General features: G+C 37.5%; 1 long non-coding RNA gene across 1 annotated transcript; it reads right to left on the bottom strand.

Moving 5' to 3' along the window:
• Window positions 1–3,710: 3,710 nt before the first annotated feature.
• LOC309687938 lies at window positions 3,711–6,164 on the bottom strand. The gene is made up of 3 exons (XR_014270923.1): window positions 5,795–6,164; window positions 4,869–4,897; window positions 3,711–4,447 (listed from the first exon to the last, which is right to left on the bottom strand). It is a non-coding gene; the product is annotated as an uncharacterized lncRNA (long non-coding RNA).
• Between the last annotated feature and the right edge of the window lie 15,744 nt (window positions 6,165–21,908).

Here is a 21,908-nt window from a genome sequence, read left to right as displayed (position 1 = left end):
TCTTGTCAAACATGCGCATTGTTGTGACAGGATTGCTTCTCAGGATGTCACACTTTGCTGACCAGTCGAGTCCTTCAAAATTCACTTGTTCACCTTGCTGCCTTGTTATTGCCTCGATCACTTCAGGCCAGCGCATTTCAGCAGCTGAAAATGTGCAAAAGAACGTGGGAGTTCCCAACTGTCTGATCATGGCAAAAAGATCTCTTGTTGTTTTCTCCCAATAGGCTGGGGTTCCTCTCAGAGGCTGCATGAATCTCACTGCATCTTTATTTCGCACCAGTTTCTCCACCTCGTGTTTATCTTGTAACATGCCTGAGGTTATTTTTCTACCATCTCTGGTCAGAGGCTTTGCCTTCCTTAACTGTACTGTCATGCTGGATGTAGCCAAGTGTATTTCAGTCACAAACTGTGCAAAGAATAAATAGTTTGTGTCTTTGGCAAAACGATCATCAATGCAGAAAAGTCTTGATTTGAAATACCCACTGGGGGATACTTTGATCAGCCTTCTTTCATCAAGTGTGTTTTGGCCTGTAGGAAACTGCACAGGGAAGGCCATGGCCTCCAGTTTAGGTGTTTTGAAAAAACTTATTGGATTGTTTCTCTCTGCAGGAGCAACAGAGTAGATTCCTTCACTGAAACATAATATCTCCTCAGCCACATCAGGGGGCTGCAAACAGGACTCGAGTGCAAAACCACCATTAGTCAGTCCATCTGCTTGCTCTGAATCATCTCTCATCTGTTCATGCGATTGTTCACCATCACAGGGTAACATGTCAATGTCCTGTTCATTTATATTTTGTGCTTCACTCAGTGCATTTTTCTCACAGCTGTCAATTTCCATTAAATCAGCCTCATCATAATCGTCCTCATTCATGTTTTCATCATCATCATCCTCATCATCTTCATCAGGAAGAGTTGGATCACACAGCTCAGCATCATCTCTGATGCTCACATCCTTATACTGTGGATGAATCTGCTTGAGTTTATGCAGTGCTTGCACAAGTTTAGACCAGCTTACAGTCTGAAACAGCTGATGACCTTTGTAAGACAAGCGTCTCTTCAGTTTCACTCTGATCACCTGAGAATTAATTCTCAATCGAGGTAGTGTTTCAACAGTTTCCTGTACCTCTGATGGGACACAGACCACATTTCCTCTAATTGCTCTTTGTCTGCCTTTGGGAAGAGGAATGATCTTGGCAAATGGTATGCACTTGGCTATGAGATGTCTCTCCAGTATGTTGAGATCAGACAATTCAGCTGGAATATCAGCAAGATCCAGTTTATTGGCAACAGCAAGTACTGGCATGGATCCATTTTTAAGATGATCGTGGCAGGTGTGACAAATCCACTCTCTCTTTCTCTCATCAGGCACACTGCACTGCTCATTTCTGCAGTTTTCATCACAAACATGAACAAATCTTCCAGTCAAACATGTTGCAACTACATGTGGGTTTTTGACATAATTTGACCTTCTGCAGGGTCGTACTTGGTTTGGAAATGAAGCCTTGAAGCATACAGTACATGGGTATGATGGTCCAGCTTTGATTTGTGATTTGAACACAGATATGGCCTCGTTGATCACACTGTTGTCACTCTCTTGGGTTTGTCTGTTCACCCATCTGTATTTCCTTTTTATTTTCATGGCACATCTCATGTTGTGCATAATCCTAAATGCAAGATTACTTTGATACCTGTCTCGCATTAGTTGTTTCATCAGTTGTCTCTGTCTCTCTCTGAATTCAAAGTTTTCTCGATACCTTTTAGTGATGTAGCTTTTTTTCTCCTCTCTGAAATCAGTATTCTCATAGTAACGTCTTTTTATATATTGTTTTTGTTTTTGTCTAACTTTAGCATTCTCACAGTAACGTCTTCTAACATACTGTTGTTGTTTCTGTCTGAATTCTGCATTCTCACAGTAACGTCTTTTAACATACTGTTGTTGTTTCTGTCTGAATTCTGCATTCTCACAGTAACGTCTTTTAACATACTGTTGTTGTTTCTTTCTGAATTCAGCATTCGCATGGTAACATCTTTTCATATACTGTTGTTTTTTCTGTCTAACTTCAGGATTGTTTTTATATGCCTCGCTTGTGCAAGATTTTTTCTTTTCTTTGTAATTTTTATTTGAAGCATACTTTTGTCGTTCTTTCCTTTTTTGGTTTTCTTTTCTCTGATTTCTGGGTTTCTCTGATGCCATTAATCTTCTTTTCATTTTGTGCCTTTGTTGTTTATTAACTTTTTTCAGTTTTTGTAAAACTATATCAGAAAGGTCACAGGCAGCAACATTGTTTATTGCAGCATTTGATTGACATGAAAAAACATCATTTGATGGAAGCAAATTTAATTCACTGCATAGTTCTTCAGTGGGTATATTAGGAGGTTCATTCTGATCTTCATATGATGTGAACTGAGTCATGTGGACTTCTTTTTGTTTCACCAGTGGCGTACAAATGGACATTTGACAAAAGATGTTCTCAGTCAGATCAGTGGTTGTGTTTCTCCTTGGAGTAGAGGAGTTTGCTTCATCAACAGTTGTATCAGAGTCAGTAGGTGCCACAGTAGTGGCAGCTGTTGGTCTGCAGACTGTGTCTGTGATACTATCACTCAGGTTGACTGTGCTCATACTGTAGAATTGCACAGGCTTCAGTTCATAGGTACAAGAAGGTGATATCTCCATCATTTCATAAGAATCTTGGAGCCTCTTAATCATGTCACTGAGGAGTGTGAATTTCAGCATCACAGCTGTACCACGATTACGTGACCATAGTGCTAGAGGAAGACCACTGGGTGTTCTGGGGTGTGGGTCAAAGAACCCATATTTGCCTGATGTGGATCTGAACACTGCAATACACAATCCACTCATAATCAGTAAGGCATACTGCACATCGGACAACAGGCAGCTCAGTCCTGCTTCTAAGCTGAGAAAGGTATCTACTGCCTCCTCTGGAGGTTCTTCAAATGTCCCATACCGGGAAAGCTGTGTCATGTTGATATGATACATAGACCTGCGAGCATCAACTTTGCCTGGCAGCTCATCGGTTGCCAAATGAATACTTTTGGGGAATCTTTTCTTGGCCTCTTTGTACATCACATCACCTTTATCCAAGACCAGATTAAGGTCAACTGTAGACATGTTTTCATTCTCATGAAGGAATCCAAGAAATGTGAGTGAGTTACATGTGCACTGCTTGTTTCTGGAGTCTCCATATTTAGGATGTGCCTGGCTGTGAGATGCACAGACATGTGTTACAGAGGGCTGGTTTTCAAAGTTCACTTTTTCTGCATGAGATGGTCCTGCCACATCACTGTGACGGCCTCTTTTCACAATATCAGCATAACCCACCTGTGGGGCACTTGAAACCTCATGTTGGTCTCTGTGGTTTACCAGATGTTCATTAAATTCATGCTGCAATCCAGTCTTCACAGCATCTGCATAGGATATCTGTTGTACATGTGCAGGAACATGTTGACCTGCCTGTTTGACACCATCAGCATTGGTCTTTGCAGACACAAAGTCTTCTGCAGAGCTCTGAGGAAAATCACACTCAGCTTGTTCACATGTTGGTACTTTTTGAAACTCATGGAACTTCTTCCAGCGTTGTTTTGCAGCTTGTGACTTTTTCTGCTTTTTTGGCATTTTTACACACCTTTAAGTGTTTCTGTTAGTCTTTAGAAAATGTATTTGAAAAATAAGAGTGGCACACAGCAGATGTTTTCTTTGTCTTTATATTTCAGTTTTTATTTCTCAGAAACAGATGTCTTTGTTTGTTTGACAGTTTGTTCGTCAGTCGAGAGAATAATATGCACTCTCTTTATTGGCTTGGCACAACTTAGCAGCAAGCCCAGAATGAAAAACAGGTAGAGAGAAACTTTAGAAGAGAGAACAGACAGAGCAGGAGAGACACGGCTGGGAAATCACAATCAAACCGTGAATTAGAGTTTTCTTTGTTTGTTCAGTTTGTTCTCAGGTAGAGGCAATATATGCACTCTTTATTGCTTTAATGGCTTGGCGTTTTTCAGCAGCAAGCCAAGAGTGAAAAACAGGTAGAGAGAAAATTTAGAAGAGAGAACAGACAGAGCAGGAGAGACACGGCTTTAAATCAAACCGCAGAGTTTTCTTTGTTTGTTCAGTTTGTTCATAGGTTGAGGCAAAATATGCACTCTTTATTGCTTTGTTGGCTTGGCGTTTTTCAGCAGCAAGCCAAGAGTGAAAAACAGGTAGAGAGAAAATTTAGCAGAGAGAACAGACAGAGCAGGAGAGACACGGCTTTAAATCAAACCGCAAAAGGATTGTTGGTTTGGCAAAATTTCTCACAAACCACAGAGTGAAATACAGATGGAAAGAAGGCAGAGACAACAGGTGGAGCAGGACAGAGGATAGAGGGGTTGGGGGATTGGGATGTGAGAGAGAAGACTGGAGATCTGGTCCTTGTTCTTCTTCTGCACACTGTGAACAAAAAACAAGAAAAAATAATAATTTTATTAAAATGATATCACATGGTAATTGTATAAACTAATTGTGACTACTGAAAAAGGACAAAATAAATATACTGCCGTCGGCTGCCACGTGCAAAAAGTTGCATAATTGGGCACTTTTTAAAAGAATAAATATTTAATTAAATTCAGCAATAATATTTTTAAATACAAATATGATTGAGTGAATTGTTAACTAATCACATGTAATGTGCAAAAATGTACGAAAAAAATATTTTAGCCCAATTGTTAAGCTGAACTTATGTGTATTTATTATAAAAATGTGTTTAAAAGGTCTAGCACAAAGTTTGAACCCATCACTTTAAAGCTTATATTAGTCAGACTCTTTTTTTATTTATTTTGGTGTACTTCTCTAACAGTATGTGCACACCTACCAGGCAAAGCACAGATGTGAGTCAAGTTCCTGAAAGTGTAAGACGAGAAATAACATGTTAGTTGTCTGTACAGTGTTATCAGACTAACAAAAAAACAAAGCCCACACGACATGATACACTGAACTTATAGTCAGCAGGGTAATTATAGAGTAATATAGCACACCAGCTGATACAGCAGCCATTTTATAATTCAAACTAATTAACTGAAGTATTTATTTAAGTACTTATATAAGGCTACTGTTAGACTGTTACTAGCCTTAGCATCGCTGCTAACACTAGCATTCCTGCTAGCGTTAGCACTTCAGTTAGTGTTAGCACTGCTGGTAGAACTAGCACTCTTACTGTTAAAACTGAGGCACAATGGCAATAATAAAGCTCATTTGTTACTTTTGTCTCACTGACCGCCAATAAATATCACAGGAATATCACAGGAATATTCTTTTTGTCAGTTAACAACTGCTAAGGCTAGTGTTAGCACTATAGCTAGCATTAGCATTGAAGCTAGCGTTAGCATTGAAGCTAGCGTTAGCATTCCTGCTACTAACAGCAAAAGTCATGAAGTACTCTTACTGTTAAAACTGAGCCACAATGGCAATAATAAATCTCATTTGTTACTTTTGTCTCACTGACCGCCAATAAATATCACAGGAATATCACAAGAATATTCTTTTTGTCAGTTAACAACTGCTAAGGCTAATGTTAGCACTATAGCTAGCATTAGCATTGAAGCTAGCGTTAGCACTGCTGCTAACAGCAAAAGTCATAAACCTATATAAATGGTAGCAAAGGTTATTCTTTTTTTGCTTTCTTTATTCTTTGAACTCTGTTGAACTTTAAAAAGACTTGATATGTGAGTTTAAATGTCAAACATGTATTTTTACCATCATAAAATTATAACAGTGCTGTACTGAATGTATTGTACTTACCACAGCAGAGAGCAAAGCGGAATGACAACCGTTGGTGTAGTGATTAGTTAAAGACCGATGAGGCGTTCAGGTGGTGCTTGGAAATTTGAGCATCAGTTTGAACATCAATAATGAGCATATATATTTCTCTGTCATAGAGAGACAGAGAAAAAAATACACAAGACTCACCAGCATACAAATTGGTACTTTTTCTCTTTATGTCACTCATTCGCTTATACTCAGGAAAGAGGGCAACTGGCATTAAATGAGCAAATAAAAAGTCATCATCTTGAACTGTTTTATGGATTTTATTTTAAGACTACTTTGAGCGTATTTGTGGGGAGATAAACTATACAGACTAAAAACAGAGACATTAAATGAGATTAGATTATTTAAAATGTGGGAAAATAAACTACAGACAGGTAGATGCTGTGAGCTTTAATTATCCAGTCAGAAAAGATTATTTTAAAGTCATCAACTGACTCAAACTGCCCAGATCTGAAAAACCTGTGTGGAGAAGACAAGTCCACCAATACACAATCAACTTGAATTTAACAGGGCAATAATTCAGGGCTCTATTCAGTTAGCCTATACTAACTACTGACATACTGTTAATCTGTGGCAAAAGCCTGTCAAACCTGTCTTATTGTACCTATTGAAAAAGTTAATCTTACTACAACTGCTTAGATATAACACACATTTTTGATTTAATCTTGGCAGACAGAGAGAGAGAGCTCGTTAAGCAGGCAGGTGTGAGCCTGGTTGCTATAGTGACTGCACCCAATGGCTCCATACACACGACACAGACATGCACCTCACTTTTGCTGCTTAAAATGAACAGAAAAGTCAGGCCGAAACAAATCGTTCCCATATGAAAAGTACAAGTCGTATTGACGAAATTCTTTCACCGTGAGCGACAGCAGCTTCTAGTCTACTGAATTCTCAGTTTTCATGCCTGTGGAGTTTATTATATGGACGTGGTGACAGTGGAAAGACACCATGCGGTTCTGATTTTCAAACGAACCTTCTGAGCCCTTTTAACATTAGAGTCTATGGAAGAGTTGGAGGGAGGAGGCTGTGCATTGGTGACATTTACGAAAGAACCATAACACCTAGTACAATAGTAAACACATTGGGTGAAAGAGGACAGCGATGGCTACGTTTTGAGGGTAAAATCATACCTGTAGAGCAAACGCTGCGGACACAGCAGCAGTTTTAAAAAAGATTTTAAGATTAATTTTTTTGCTCCTCTCACTCTAGCAGTTGAGCTGTCTCACTCTAGCCCCAACATTCCGTCCCATACACACCCATTATAAACTCTGAAACGGGTGAAAAAACATCATGAAACTTAAACTGGAACTGAAGAAAAAGTATAATAGATATTGAAAAGATAAATACAAGTTGAATAGTTGAATGTCTTGTCTTCGTTTTAAAGTTTGAATGGTGGCTCTATGTCAATGTATGTGGAAGTAGATACAGTTTAAAGAGGAGGAAGTTGAATGAGAATTTGAAGGGTCTCCCCATTGAAATACATGGGAAATTTTTGTTGAAAAAAGTTGAATAAAATTAAAAATATAAATGTTAAAAATGAGAAAAATAGAAGCAGTCATGTCCAAAAGAATAGGAATCTAATGGTGTTTGAATGGTTTTTCTAAGTTGAACGGTTTTGAAGGAGATAGATTACAAAAAACGTACGGAATCCATAATAATAAAATAGAATAAAGATTAGAAGAACAATACTGTGAATGCTTTTCAAGCATTCACACTAACTAGAAAGTGCATTTTCTGAAGAAACTGCAGTGTGAATGCTTGAATCTGAATGTATGCATTGAAATGAAATAATTACTGAATTTAAGTTAAAAATTTTGAATGAGATTAAAAAAAACCCCGAATTTAACCTGAAAACAAAAGTGCTGAACTGCTAAAAGCTGAAGGTTACACAGAAGAAGAAGTTGGAAAAAAGCTGAAAATGTTTTAATTGTAAATTAGAAAAACCTAAGAAATGAGAAAAGAACATTTAGAGTCAGAAAACATCTGAAAGAATATTAAAAGGTCATATTCTTTGAATCACTGAATGACTAAAATGTGATCCCTCCACTTGGATCCACACAGTTTAAAAAGTTTAAAAGTCTGAGCTTTGAAAGACAAGATGTTGGAAAGAGAACAACGATGGCGACGTTTTGAGGGTAAAATGATGGCTGTAACACTGTGGAGACAGCAGCAGTTGAAAGAGAAGTGTTTAAGATGAATCTTGGCAGAGTGAGAGAGAGAGCTCGTTAAGCAGGCAGGTGTGAGCCTGGTTGCTATAGTGACCGCACCCAATGGCTCCATACACACGGACACAGACATGCACCTCACTTTTGCTGCTTAAAATGAACAGAAAAGTCAGGCCCAAACAAATCGTTCCCATATGAAAAGTACAAGTCGTATTGACGAAATTCTTTCACCGTGAGCGACAGCAATGTCTAGTCTACTGAATTCTCAGTTTTCATGCCTGTGGAGTTTATTATATGGACGTGGTGACAGTGGAAAGACACCATGCTCTTCTGATTTTCAAACGAACCTTCTGAGCCATTTTAACATTAGAGTCTATGGAAGAGTTGGAGGGAGGAGGCTGTGCATTGGTGACATTTATGAAAGAACCATAACACCTAGGACAATAGTAAACACATTGGATGAAAGAGGACAGCGATGGCTACGTTTTGAGGGTAAAATGGTGGCTGTAGAGCAAACGCTGTGGACACAGCAGCAGTTTTAAAAAAGATTTTAAGATTAATTTTTTTGCTCCTCTCACTCTAGCAGTTGAGCTGTCTCACTCTAGCCCCAACATTCCGTCCCATACACACCCATTATAAACTCTGAAACGGGTGAAAAAACATCATGAAACTTAAACTGGAACTGAAGAAAAAGTATAATAGATATTGAAAAGATAAATACAAGTTGAATAGTTGAATGTCTTGTCTTCGTTTTAAAGTTTGAATGGTGGCTCTATGTCAATGTATGTGGAAGTAGTAAGAGTTTAAAAATGAGTAAGTTGAATGAGGATTTGAAGGGTCTCCCCATTGAAATACATTATAAATTTTTGTTGAATAAAGTTGAATAAAATTAAAAATATAAATGTTAAAAATATGAAAAATAGAAGCAGTGTTGTCCAAAAGAATAGGAATCTAACGGTGTTTGAATGGTTTTTCTAAGTTGAACGGTTTTGAAGGGGTAGGATTACAAAAAACGTACGGAATAGATAAAATATAATAATAATAATAATAATAAAGATTCGAATAACAATACTGTGAATGCTTTTCAAGCATTCACACTAATAAAGATTCGAAGAACAATACTGTGAATGCTTTTCAAGCATTCACACTAATAATAATAATAATAATAATAACTAGAAAGTGCATTTTCTGAAGAAACTGCAGTGTGAATGCTTGAATCTGAATGTATGCACTGAAATGAATTAATTGCTGAATTTTGAGTTAAAAATATTGAATGAGATTAAAAAACAACAACAAAAAAAAAAAACGAATTTAACCTGAAAACAAAGGTGCTGAACTGCTAAAAGCTGAAGGTTACACAGAAGAAGGAGTTGGAAAAAAACTGAAAATGTTTTAAATGTAAATTAGAAAACCCTAAGAAATGAGAAAAGAACATTTAGAGTCAGAAAACATCTGAATGAATATTAAAAGGTCATATTCTTTGAATCACTGAATGACTCAAATGTGATCCCTCCACTTTGATCCACACAGTTTAAAAAGTTTAAATGCCTGAGCTTTGAAAGATACGGTGTTGGAAAGAGAACAATAATGGCGACAATTTGAGGGTAAAATGATGGCTGTAACACTGTGGACACAGCAGCAGTTGAAAGAGAAGTGCTTAAGATGAATCTTGGTACAGTGGCAGGCAGAGCTCGTTAAGCAGGCAGGTGTGAGCCTGGTTGCTATAGTGACCGCACCCAATGGCTCCATACACACGTACACAGACATGCGCCTCACTTTTGCTGCTTAAAATGAACAGAAAAGTCAGGCCGAAACAAATCGCTCCCAAATGAAAAGTAAAAGTCGTATTGACAAAATTCTTTCACCGTGAGCGACAGCAATGTCTAGTCTACCTAATTCTCAGTTTTCATGCCTGTGGAGCTTATTATATGGACGTGGTGACAGTGGAAAGACACCATGCTTTTCTGATTTTCAAACCAACCTTCTGAGCCATTTTAACATTAGAGTCTATGGAAGAGTTGGAGGGAGGAGGCTGTGCATTGGTGACATTTATGAAAGAACCATAACACCTAGTACAATAGTAAACACATTGGATGAAAGAGGACAGCCATGGCTACGTTTTGAGGGTAAAATCATACCTGTAGAGCAAACGCTGCGGACACAGCAGCAGTTTTAAAAAAGATTTTAAGATTAATTTTTTTGCTCCTCTCACTCTAGCAGTTGAGCTCTCTCACTCTAGCCCCAACATTCCGTCCCATACACACCCATTATAAACTCTGAAACGGGTGAAAAAACATCATGAAACTTAAACTGGAACTGAAGAAAAAGTATAATAGATATTGAAAAGATAAATACAAGTTGAATAGTTGAATGTCTTGTCTTCGTTTTAAAGTTTGAATGGTGGCTCTATGTCAATGTATGTGGAAGTAGATACAGTTTAAAGAGGAGGAATTTGAATGAGAATTTGAAGGGTCTCTCCATTGAAATACATTATAAATTTTTGTTAAATAAAGTTGAATAAAATAAAAAATATAAATGTTAAAAATGAGAAAAATAGAAGCAGTGTTGTCCAAAAGAATAGGAATCTAACGGTGTTTGAATGGTTTTTCTAAGTTGAACGGTTTTGAAGGAGATAGATTACAAAAAACGTACGGAATACAGAATAATAATAAATAAAAAAATTGAATAAAGATTAGAAGAACAATACTGTGAATGCTTTTCAAGCATTCACACTAATAATAAAGATTAGAATAACAATACTGTGAATGCTTTTCAAGCATTCACACTAATAAAGATTACAACAACAATACTGTGAATGCTTTTCAAGCATTCACACTAATAACTAGAAAGTGCATTTTCTGAAGAAACTGCAGTGTGAATGCTTGAATCTGAATGTATGCATTGAAATGAAATAATTACTGAATTTAAGTTAAAAATTTTGAATGAGATAAAAAAAAAACCCCGAATTTAACCTGAAAACAAAAGTGCTGAACTGCTAAAAGCTGAAGGTTACACAGAAGAAGAAGTTGGAAAAAAGCTGAAAATGTTTTAATTGTAAATTAGAAAAACCTAAGAAATGAGAAAAGAACATTTAGAGTCAGAAAACATCTGAAAGAATATTAAAAGGTCATATTCTTTGAATCACTGAATGACTAAAATGTGATCCCTCCACTTGGACCCACACAGTTTAAAAAGTTTACATCTCTGAGCTTTGAAAGACAAGATGTTGGAAAAAGAACAACGATGGCGACGTTTTGAGGGTAAAATGATGGCTGTGACACTGTGGACACAGCAGCAGTTGAAAGAGAAGTGTTTAAGATGAATCTTGGCACAGTGGCAGGCAGAGCTCGTTAAGCAGGCAGGTGTGAGCCTGGTTGCTATAGTGACCGCACCCAATGGCTCCATACACACGGACACAGACATGCGCCTCACTTTTGCTGCTTAAAATGAACAGAAAAGTCAGGCCGAAACAAATCGTTCCCAAATGAAAAGTAAAAGTCGTATTGACAAAATTCTTTCACTGTGAGCGACAGCAATGTCTAGTCTACCAAATTCTCAGTTTTCATGTCTGTGGAGTTTATTATATGGATGTGGTGACAGTGGAAAGACACCATGCTCTTCTGATTTTCAAACGAACCTTCTGAGCCATTTTAACATTAGAGTCTATGGAAGAGTTGGAGGGAGGAGGCTGTGCATTGGTGACATTTATGAAAGAACCATAACACCTAGTACAATAGTAAACACATTGGATGAAAGAGGACAGCCATGGCTACGTTTTGAGGGTAAAATCATACCTGTAGAGCAAACGCTGCGGACACAGCAGCAGTTTTAAAAAAGATTTTAAGATTATTTTTTTTGCTCCTCTCACTCTAGCAGTTGAGCTGCCTCACTCTAGCCCCAACATTCCGTCCCATACACACCCATTATAAACTCTGAAACGGGTGAAAAAACATCATGAAACTTAAACTGGAACTGAAGAAAAAGTATAATAGATATTGAAAAGATAAATGCAAGTTGAATAGTTGAATGTCTTGTCTTCGTTTTAAAGTTTGAATGGTGGCTCTATGTCAATGTATGTGGAAGTAGTAAGAGTTTAAAAATGAGTAAGTTGAATGAGGATTTGAAGGGTCTCCCCATTGAAATACATTATAAATTTTTGTTGAATAAAGTTGAATAAAATTAAAAATATAAATGTTAAAAATATGAAAAATGGAAGCAGTGTTGTCCAAAAGAATAGGAATCTAACGGTGTTGGAATGGTTTTTCTAAGTTGAACGGTTTTGAAGGAGTAGGATTACAAAAAACGTACGGAATACAGAATAAAATATAATAATAATAATAATAATAATAAAGATTACAACAACAATACTGTGAATGCTTTTCAAGCATTCACACTAATAATAAAGATTACAACAACAATACTGTGAATGCTTTTCAAGCATTCACACTAATAAAGATAAAGATTAGGTAACCTTTACAGAATAGCAGTAATACCGGCCAAATATGGTAATTAATTACACAAGAATAGCAAAGATTCTGTTGCTTTGAAAAGTCATTATTAGACAATCTGGATTAGTAAGCATGCCGTGTAACAGCAGCACAAATAATACACGCAGCAAACTAAGCAATGTCTATGTCAAGCCTGCTCTGTTTACCCACCAGTGGCCAAATTACTAAGTGCACATAATTGAGCTAAAATGCTTTGTTACTTATTGATTCAAATGTAATGTGTGTGTCCTGCTAAGTTGGGTGAGCAGTTAGGAAACTGGATGGATGTGTGTATTCTCAAAAGTTAAACAGTCTGGCCGTAATGCCCTGCTAATTCAAAGGGTTATTGCCCCGTGTCACTCAAGATGAAAGGTTTTGTCTGACAGCGAGTTGGACACGGCATACCTAAAATAGTTGACAATGAGTTATTGCGATTAATATACTTTACTTAATATACATCATCTTTTGATAACGCACAATGAAAAGCAAACACGCACTCACAATAAATTGTAAAACACAATAAAATGCCTAATATGTAAGCAGAAATTGCCCACTCATTACCAGGCAGAAATGATCTAAATGAACATTTAAAACACAAACTTCATGTAGTGCCATTTATAACAATGTGCAAATGAAGTGTTTGATATTTGGAGATTATGGACTTTTTCCACAGCTTTGGAAACCAACAGGCTGCTGCAACAATCCCCAGATTTATGAGCACACAGTCATGTTTTGGTACATTAGTTAAATTAGTTTGGTATCCAAGCAGGCATAACTTTAGTAAACTACCCATAGTGACATTTGGACCGAGTCATTTCTCAATGTGTCCAAAACACTTTCCCAAAATGGATGAGTAAGACCACATTCCCACATTTTTCATCACAGCACTCACTGTGCAGCAGATGCTGCTTGCAAATGTCAAGTTATTATTTTCACACTCACAAACATTAAGGCTAAACATCACAAAATAAGCCTCCCAGCCTACGCCTGCGTGCCAGGTGAGGTCACAACTAATGACTGTCTTGAGTGTCTGTAAAGACACTTTTAAAAGTGCCATCTAGCTCCTCTGCAGAATGTCCTTACACAAGCACAATGGTGGCAAATAAGCAACATGGATTGGAGACTGCAGCTGACAGAAGCTCAATAATCCAAGGTCGAGGCATTTAACAGACAAAGACAAAAGGCTTATCTAACCACTTTCCGTTTGCCTCACATCAGAAGTTATGTCAGTCAAACCAAGTGAGTGACAGCTTCCACTTTAAAGATTTATTCTAATTCTAAATGGTTGCCTTCAGGTATTCTGCTGTTATAGTGTCAAGTTCTATACAAGAAAATTTATTTACAGTAAGATAAAAAAAAAAAATTGCTACCCCGAAGAAGAAAGGGTAGGTATAACTTCTGTTTTCAACACTTGGATGTTTATATATATTGCACACAGATAAGGCATCAGAGTTACCACACTATCAACACAGCCCAAACTTTCAGCTCATGTATGCCTGGTTTAATCTCACTTATCTTTTTTTCTTGAAAGCAGATTATACCCATAGCTTTCATGTGCAATGTGATTTGCCAAACATCTCTGCCTGTTAAATGCAAGGTATTATAGGAAGGAGGGGAAAAGGGACATCTGATATTTGGATGCTCAGCTGTAACAAATCCCTCTGTCATAAAACATCTGCAGATTGTAAACAGGCTGTGATGTGACATTGCTCAATGTCACAAAGCAATAAAGTTATTTAGATCTAAATTATTATTATTTTTTACCTTCTTAGGACATCATAAACAACCTTAAAAAGAATTTTAAAAAGCGGCTTCTACGTTTTGTCTTTCTCAGAGAATGGGTAAATTAGCTTGTAGTTTATGTGTTAAATATTTTATTCATAATTTTAAATAAAACATTTAAAATGTTATTAAAATCTATAAATAAATTCTAGTAACGATGTATGTAATATTAGAATATAATTTTGGTGAAAATATATTTAATCAGTTTAGGTTTTCGTAGATAGACCAGACTACATGTAAAAGAAAAATCTTTCATAATATGTTTATATATAATATCATAAGAGACAGACAGACTGATCCAGTAGTAATATGAAGACAGAGACAGAGAGGTCAGGGAACAGTTTCTGTATGCTTGAATTTTATTAAATGTTCCTTTAGATTTTGTTGTTGTTTTTGTTAAAATGCACTAATAACACTTCAAAGTTTTACATTCTTTTGCATATTCTAACGCATGTCTGCGAGACATTTGCCTCATAAAGACAGAAGTGTTAATGCCAAAGGTTCCTAGGTCTTAGGGACAGGCCAGCCGGTGACCACGTGGGAGATGTGGCTTACATGTATAAACTACCATTTGAGAAAGAGTCAAACAGAAAACTGCATGTCTTTGTTTTCACAAACGGCGTGATCAGAGGCTTCTAGTGGTCTACAATTGTTTGAGTAACCACAAAGGCAGCTTTTGTTTGGAAATGCTAAACTGAGATTAGCTCCAGCAGGCAAGGAGGCTATACATGGAGCCTCTGAAGAAAACACAGTAATCACGCAGTTGCTCTGGTGGCATGGAAAACCCCGAAACTGAACCCTTTAAAACAAACTGTGCAGCTGCTGAAACAGAAACCCAGAGGAAATCTCAGAAGATTATCCACCAATTGCACCAGTTAAGACGTCCAGCAGGATGTTCTGAAGCCCATATTATATTGATTTGATGCCAGTATGCACTACCGCAAACACATCAGTGACTCAATTGATTTCAGTGGATGTTTTTTCTATCAATGGCGTTCTTGATACCAAGTACATTCATGTAAAATCTCCTTTTTACCCATTACCCCCAGAATCATCAACATAGGCTGAAAAATGCAATGATAGCTGCACTTTATTGCAGCCATCTATCAGTACACGAGCTTGATGTCGGTGCTTCCATGCAGTGCCTTCCCAATAATTTCACCACAGCATCAGATTATTTCGATTTTTCTAACATAACGAGAAATTCCTTGAATCGTTTTTCTTTGAGCAGTAAAATTGTTTTTCTAATCTTGACAAGAATTTTCAGTTGTTAAAACTGTCAAATGCTCTCTCAACAATATCTTCTCATGAGCAGTATCGACATTCTGTGCATGGCCATTTTTAAAAAATCATTTACTGTGAGAAGTTTTCCTGTTGCCATGTGCAAAGATCTTAGCTCCCGCTATTATTTGATGGCTTCTTGTAATTCTTGTCTCTGCTTTGTCTTTCTAGATTCCTGCAGCTGTTTCCTTTAGTTTATTTTTCTTTTCCCTCACCAAAGTCCCTAAGCTGTCTAATGCACCTATTTGTCTGAGAGGACACGTTAATCAAGAAAACTCCTCAGCACTACAGACTTTGTGTCTAGTTCACCTGAACGGCGATTGCTGTGATCTATGGTCGACCACAGCTGCTTTTAGGACATTTTTAGAATTAAACTTGGCCCCTTTTTTAAAGAAAGGGAAAATAAAATCAGTCTGCTAAACCTACCACACAGGGAAACACGTAGCACGATGAAGGGTAAAGAGCAATTTCTTCATTTCAGCTTAAAGTCAATTGGTCAAACCTAGAAAATTAATCACAGTTAAAAAACTAAGAAGAAAAGGTATATATATAACTGTCAGTAAAACAAGAAGTTTCTTTCTCCTCAGCCTATCAATGTGAACTTAGATATCCAGTCTTAAGCTCATTAAATCTGAATTGAATTTCTTTTCAGTTGCCATGTTGCAAATCTGTATTCGCCTCGGGTGATAAACCTCTTCTGGCTACCAATTAAGGGAAAACATTTACACGCACAGCCCAATTTAAATGCACCACCATCGGAGCAGACATGCTCAATCACCTCAAGTCTGTCCCATTTATCATGGCCTTACAACAGCTGCACTCCCTGTATATTGATTCTGTAGCATATGTGTATGTCTGGTTTCACTCAAAAATCTAGGAGGATGCCAACGCTCATGTTGGACTATACCTCAGGTTACTGTTGGGCTTTGAGGATGTGAAGCTGTTATACCGGAAAGACGCATTGACAGAACCTTGTGCAAGACATCAGAGATGAATGATTAAAGCCCTGAGCGTATTGACACTATGTACAGTATTGATCCAGGTATTGATTCTACAAGTATCATTGTTGTAGCCACCCTTTAGATGTTGATTGCCTGCAGGCCATATGAAGTATACACCAAAATGACCAGCGATTGTCAATAGCTATTTTATTCTGCAGAGTAGACTAAATTAAAATAAACTCTCGCACTGCTGTAGTTATATTAGTTTAATTTAATTTTTGCTGCTATAAAGATCAGATACTACCTGCAGATAAAAATGTACATTTTAGATCACAGTGAATCTACAACAGCACAAGTATTCGCATCTAGGGTACTCTGAAAGTAAACAATAGTGTTTTACTTTATTGAACTGAAATTTATTCAACTTGTGGACATTTAGATGTTTACTGTGAAGTAAAGCTGGTATCATTAAAATAGAAACAGCAGCTCATTTTTATGACAAAAAAAAAAAACACTCTTTGGAAAACCATCAAGTGGGGTCAGATTTGTTGCTTTGGCTGGCCAGCTCTGGTCCACTAGACCGCGTGCCCTTTTCTTAGTAGACACTGTTTCACATAAAAACCTGTAAAATATCCAGAACACATGACATTGTTGTCATTAAAGCACCGATGCTGAGATTTTTAATACTGCAAGTACCACAAACAAAATGTATTAACATCCAATTCATTTGGGTGGAAGCAGAATTATCAGAGGGGGATATCACAAAAGTCCTGCATAGAAAGTGTGAACTTAAACCTACTTTAAACTAATAAATGATTTTTCTCACTCTCTGTCTTGGACACTCGGGTGAAAAGAGGCGCTGACTCACCTGGTGGTGAGTTGGATCAGCTGGTGGGGGAGGATGCTGGACAGACCTGGTGTGCCCACATATACAGTGAGACTCAGAGTGTCTGGCAGAGACTCCAGTCCAAGATATCTTCAACTTCAACCTCTGGCAGAAATCTGAGGGACAGCACTCTGAGGGAGGCTGTGGATGTTCAGTCTGAGTGAACCATGTTCTGAACCTCCGTTGCTGAGGATGATGCACTGAGCTGTGACTGTAATTTTTCTGCCTGGCAATAACTAGATGGTGGACACACCCACCAGAAGTAAATTGAGCTGTTAAGCTGAAGAGGAAGTCTTTTTTTTTTTTTTTTTTAAATCGGTTGGCTTGTGGGATTTCAGAGTCAGGTAGTGGGTACCTGCAGGCCAAGTGTGGCAGAGTGGTTAGCACTCTTGCAAACAGGAAAAAACAAAACCTGAAAACGTTGTTGTGGGAGCAGTTCATTGAGGCCGTGGAGCAAAACTTTTGGTTAGCCTAGTAGTGACTCTGAAACTGTCAGGTGATTCAGAAGGGTGAAGCTATGCTGTACTCACACTATATTCATTTGGGATGATGTGCTGTTGTCTGCAATTAAAAGGAAAGTTAGGAATTAGAAAGAATATTTTGAGGTTCTCCTCAAATCCACTTACACTTTCAGGAAGCAGACTCTGGGGATGTGGGAAGAGTCCCTGAGGTAGTTAAAGAACTCCATGGTGGCAGAGCCCACGGGATGGATGATGTGCCCTCTTTTTGTGACACACCTCTATAACATTGCATGGAAATTTGGACCACGGTATTGGTTCTCACCTTAAGAATGGGGACTGGTGGATGTGTTCCAACTTCTAGCAGTTCACACTCCTCAGCCTCCATGTGAAGGTCTATGCCAGGGAACAGACGAGGAGAGTCCACCTGGAGAGTCCAAGCTTGAATGCAGGAGGCATTTGACCTGTGTCCTGAGGAGTTGCTTTCAGAGTATGGGCTATTGTTATGGGCTATGCAGTCCCCATATAACATCGAGATGCTAGTTCACATTTCCAACAACAAGTCAGGCTGGTTCCTGGTGGGTGTTGAACTCTGCCACAACTCTGATTTTTTTTATGGACAGAATTTCTAGGTGCAGTCAAGGGGTAGTGGGTTTTCATTTTTCAAATATCCAGATGAAATTAACAGTCACTCAAGTAAGAAGTGCAACATGAAATTATTTGAAATCCTTCCTCAAGTGGTTCCATAACTGAATATATGAGCAATTTGTACACTGAAGATTTGAACATTGTGAAACTTTTGAAAATCAATATTTCAGTCAAGCCAGATGAAGAAAGAAGCTGCCAGACACGGATTCAACTTTATTCTATCAGTCATGGAAATTCACACGTGTTTCAGTGCAGCAGCAGAATGAGCAAATATGGAGCTTTGAGATAATCCAGCCAATTTAAACTTACGGAGGAATACCAAAAAGAAGCAGAATAGTGTGACCTCTTTACTGTTTTGTGACTTAATTTCACTTTAAAGGAACCCTCAGATTCCCTCAACTGATCCAGGTTTTACTGTGGCCTGCTACCCAGGGAATCTTTAAATCAGGCAATATGTCAGCTCTACGAAAGGTTCGCTGCACCTGGCTTTACTATAAAGTAGGCAATGATGCAGTAAAAGGCCAAGCGATGAACTGGATGCTCTCTTGCACAGCCAGACTTCAGACCAAGGATAAACCCCACATTTACCTTTGTCTCCTTCTGTCATGGAAAATAGAGAATGGGGGCTGCAGCAAGGTCTTAGTGGCAGGACAGGACAGTTCAATCAGGAAAGAAGCCAGTGCATTAAAGACACCGATAGGACTTTGATTCATCTGATTCTAAAAGCAATGAATAAAACATTAGGTATTATCTTTGAATCTACTTACTATGAAGATTGTAAAAAAGTAGCACATTATACCCATAACCTAGACAAAAAACCAGAAGGTTATACTAATGAAATTACATACAATTTACAAGGAAACAATACATTTCAGATCATTTTTGGTAGAACTTTCAACATGTTTAATCCCACAGATCCAGCAATAAATGTCACCTGTGTAGTTTTAATGAATGGCCCATTGATGGCCAATGAAAAAAAAAAAATACTACTACTAATAGTTACCTCTTTGAAAAGGAAGTGATGACTGCTCTTTTTCTGTTCTGCAATTTAGAAACAATTAGATATTATCGTGTGGATTCACTCTACATTCCCTATAGCCTTAAAATGTTTAATTTTTGAGAGTCTTTCTGAAACTACTTTTCATTTCTATTTAAGCAACGAGAAATAAAATAACTGGGGTTTAAACTAAGAACTTATAAAATGATTGCTGGGCAGTCAAGTACTTTCATGCATGCCTACTGGATTGACTTGAACATAGCTCTATGGGGCATATAATATATGCTTTTAATGATTTCAGATCATGCTAAATCCACAAGTAAGAAAGAATATTGTGAAATGCCTCTAGATTAAATAGCTGAATTCCTATCAGTCCTAACCTCTGCCCGATGTTACTTTTTAATGTGAAATTTTAATGACAGTGTGCCATACAGAGTTACAGACAACTTTAGATATGAGCAAATTGAAAACAGAACCACAATCTTATTAAGATACTTTAAGGTCAACAAAACTGTGTAGCTGAATATATTTATTCAGGGTGCTTGAACCAAGCTTCAAACTGGTCCTGAAAAACTTGCACAAAACTCCTCATGAACACTATTACCCTTAGACCATTGCAACAATGTATGTGTCATGGATTACTCTTATAGATAATTCATTGTGTTTGTTATTGCTTCCCTTAGAAACAGATATTATGAAATTGGTGACCCCCTGACCTTCATGCATGTGTCACCTTTGGGTCAAATTTAGTCTACTTTTATATATTCAGCTATCTGCACAGTGCAATTGTGAAAGTAACTGCTAACTGGGTAGATTATAAGGTCTTGGCAGAGGTCTAAACTAAGCTGACTGCTTTCTTGCTTGACCTTTAAATCTTCCTATACAGACTGCTCCTTCCTTATCCCCAGATTTACACATCCATCCCATTATATTTCCTCACACAATGGGTCTTGAGAAAAGTAGCTCGGATCTCCAAAACTGAATCACCACTGTCTCCAATCTGCAGGGATTTGGCTGAATTCCAAGATCTGTATAAACAAATCACCATATGTGACTCTTACTTCCTGAAAGGAAATACACCTGCAGGCAAAAATCTAGGAAATGTTGATTTTTTTCTCTGTTGAGCAGCATGAGACATCATATTTGGAAACTATTTGTAGGCAGACATCATGTGATTTAGCAAGCGCCAGACATTTTCCCATATCTCATTACTATATTTCAGTGGTAAATGTTTAGAGTAGAAACAGAGGAAAAACACAAAGTGTGAAGAACAAGAAGAAAGTTTAATCAACCAGATTTGTCATCTCGCTTCTTAGATTTACTCTTAAATGTGTCTCCCTAATGAGGCCTCACTGCGGGGCCCTTTTGCTTTAATTTCTTATGAGTGAGGATTCACAGTATATCAGATTAACTGGCGTATTTCAAGAAGTTCCCCTTTAATAGTACACCATCTGCCAGCACACAGGCAGGGTTTAGTTCTGAAGAGGGTATACTTTATACACTACACTTGTACTTGTTTTTGAATTCTGAATTGAACAACACTTGTTCAAATATCTTAACATTACTTAACCTGGAGACTTAACCGGCAAACCAAGTGACATTAATTTACAGCTAATAGGAAGGATAACAATCTGAAAATAAATTATGATGCAAGAAAAAAATAGGAAAACAATTTTATGTCATGTAAAGGTCAAAAATATTGCACATACTGTGCATTTTGGTTTCCTCAGAATAAATGGTCAAGAAGATGATTTTAGAGGACAAAAGACATCGTGTTTGATGATTAGTGGACTGATGCAATACAATGCTTTCTGTTGACTCTCACTACAAAGCGCTTCCTTTAATCCTTCTGTTCACATTCTTCCCTAATTCTCATTCTCTGCCATTCCTGTCACTGCCGGGGGGGCCAATAGGCTGAAAATCCAAACATCACAGAAACCTCGAATAACAAATTCAAATTAGCTTGCAGAATCAGAAGTCCCAAGAGTAATATTTTTACATTTAAATACCAAAACATACAGCGTGACCTGTAAAGCAGACTCAACAGCTAATAAATGATTTATATATACAATTTTATATTACATCAGATTTATATCACATATAAGCCTGTAAAAACATACTACTGTAAAAATAACCAAATATTTCCTTCAATTTAGTAGCATCTGCTAATTGTCCTAAAAGAAGATTCAGAAAACAAACATATTCCCATGATAAATCTGTCCAAAACTGTATGATTTAAGACCTTTTTTTAAGTGAAAAAACATGGAAGTGCATGTGAAAATCTCTTACTGTATGATATTACAGTTTACCTCTTACTGTAGCGGCTGCATCTGTTGGAGGACCCTTCTTTGCAGTTCTTCTCTGGCAATTTCAGGACGAGTGTTAAACTGTGACCTGCCTCAAAAGCAAAGTCACAGGGATCACTCAGTTCTAAATCAC

The sequence above is a fragment of the Aulonocara stuartgranti genome (genome assembly GCF_965226115.1).
Source record: "Aulonocara stuartgranti genome assembly, chromosome: 14".
In the NCBI taxonomy this organism is placed as follows: domain Eukaryota; kingdom Metazoa; phylum Chordata; class Actinopteri; order Cichliformes; family Cichlidae; genus Aulonocara; species Aulonocara stuartgranti.
The sequence above is the reverse complement of the archived record's forward strand: the minus strand, read 5'-3'. Positions and strand labels throughout refer to the sequence as shown.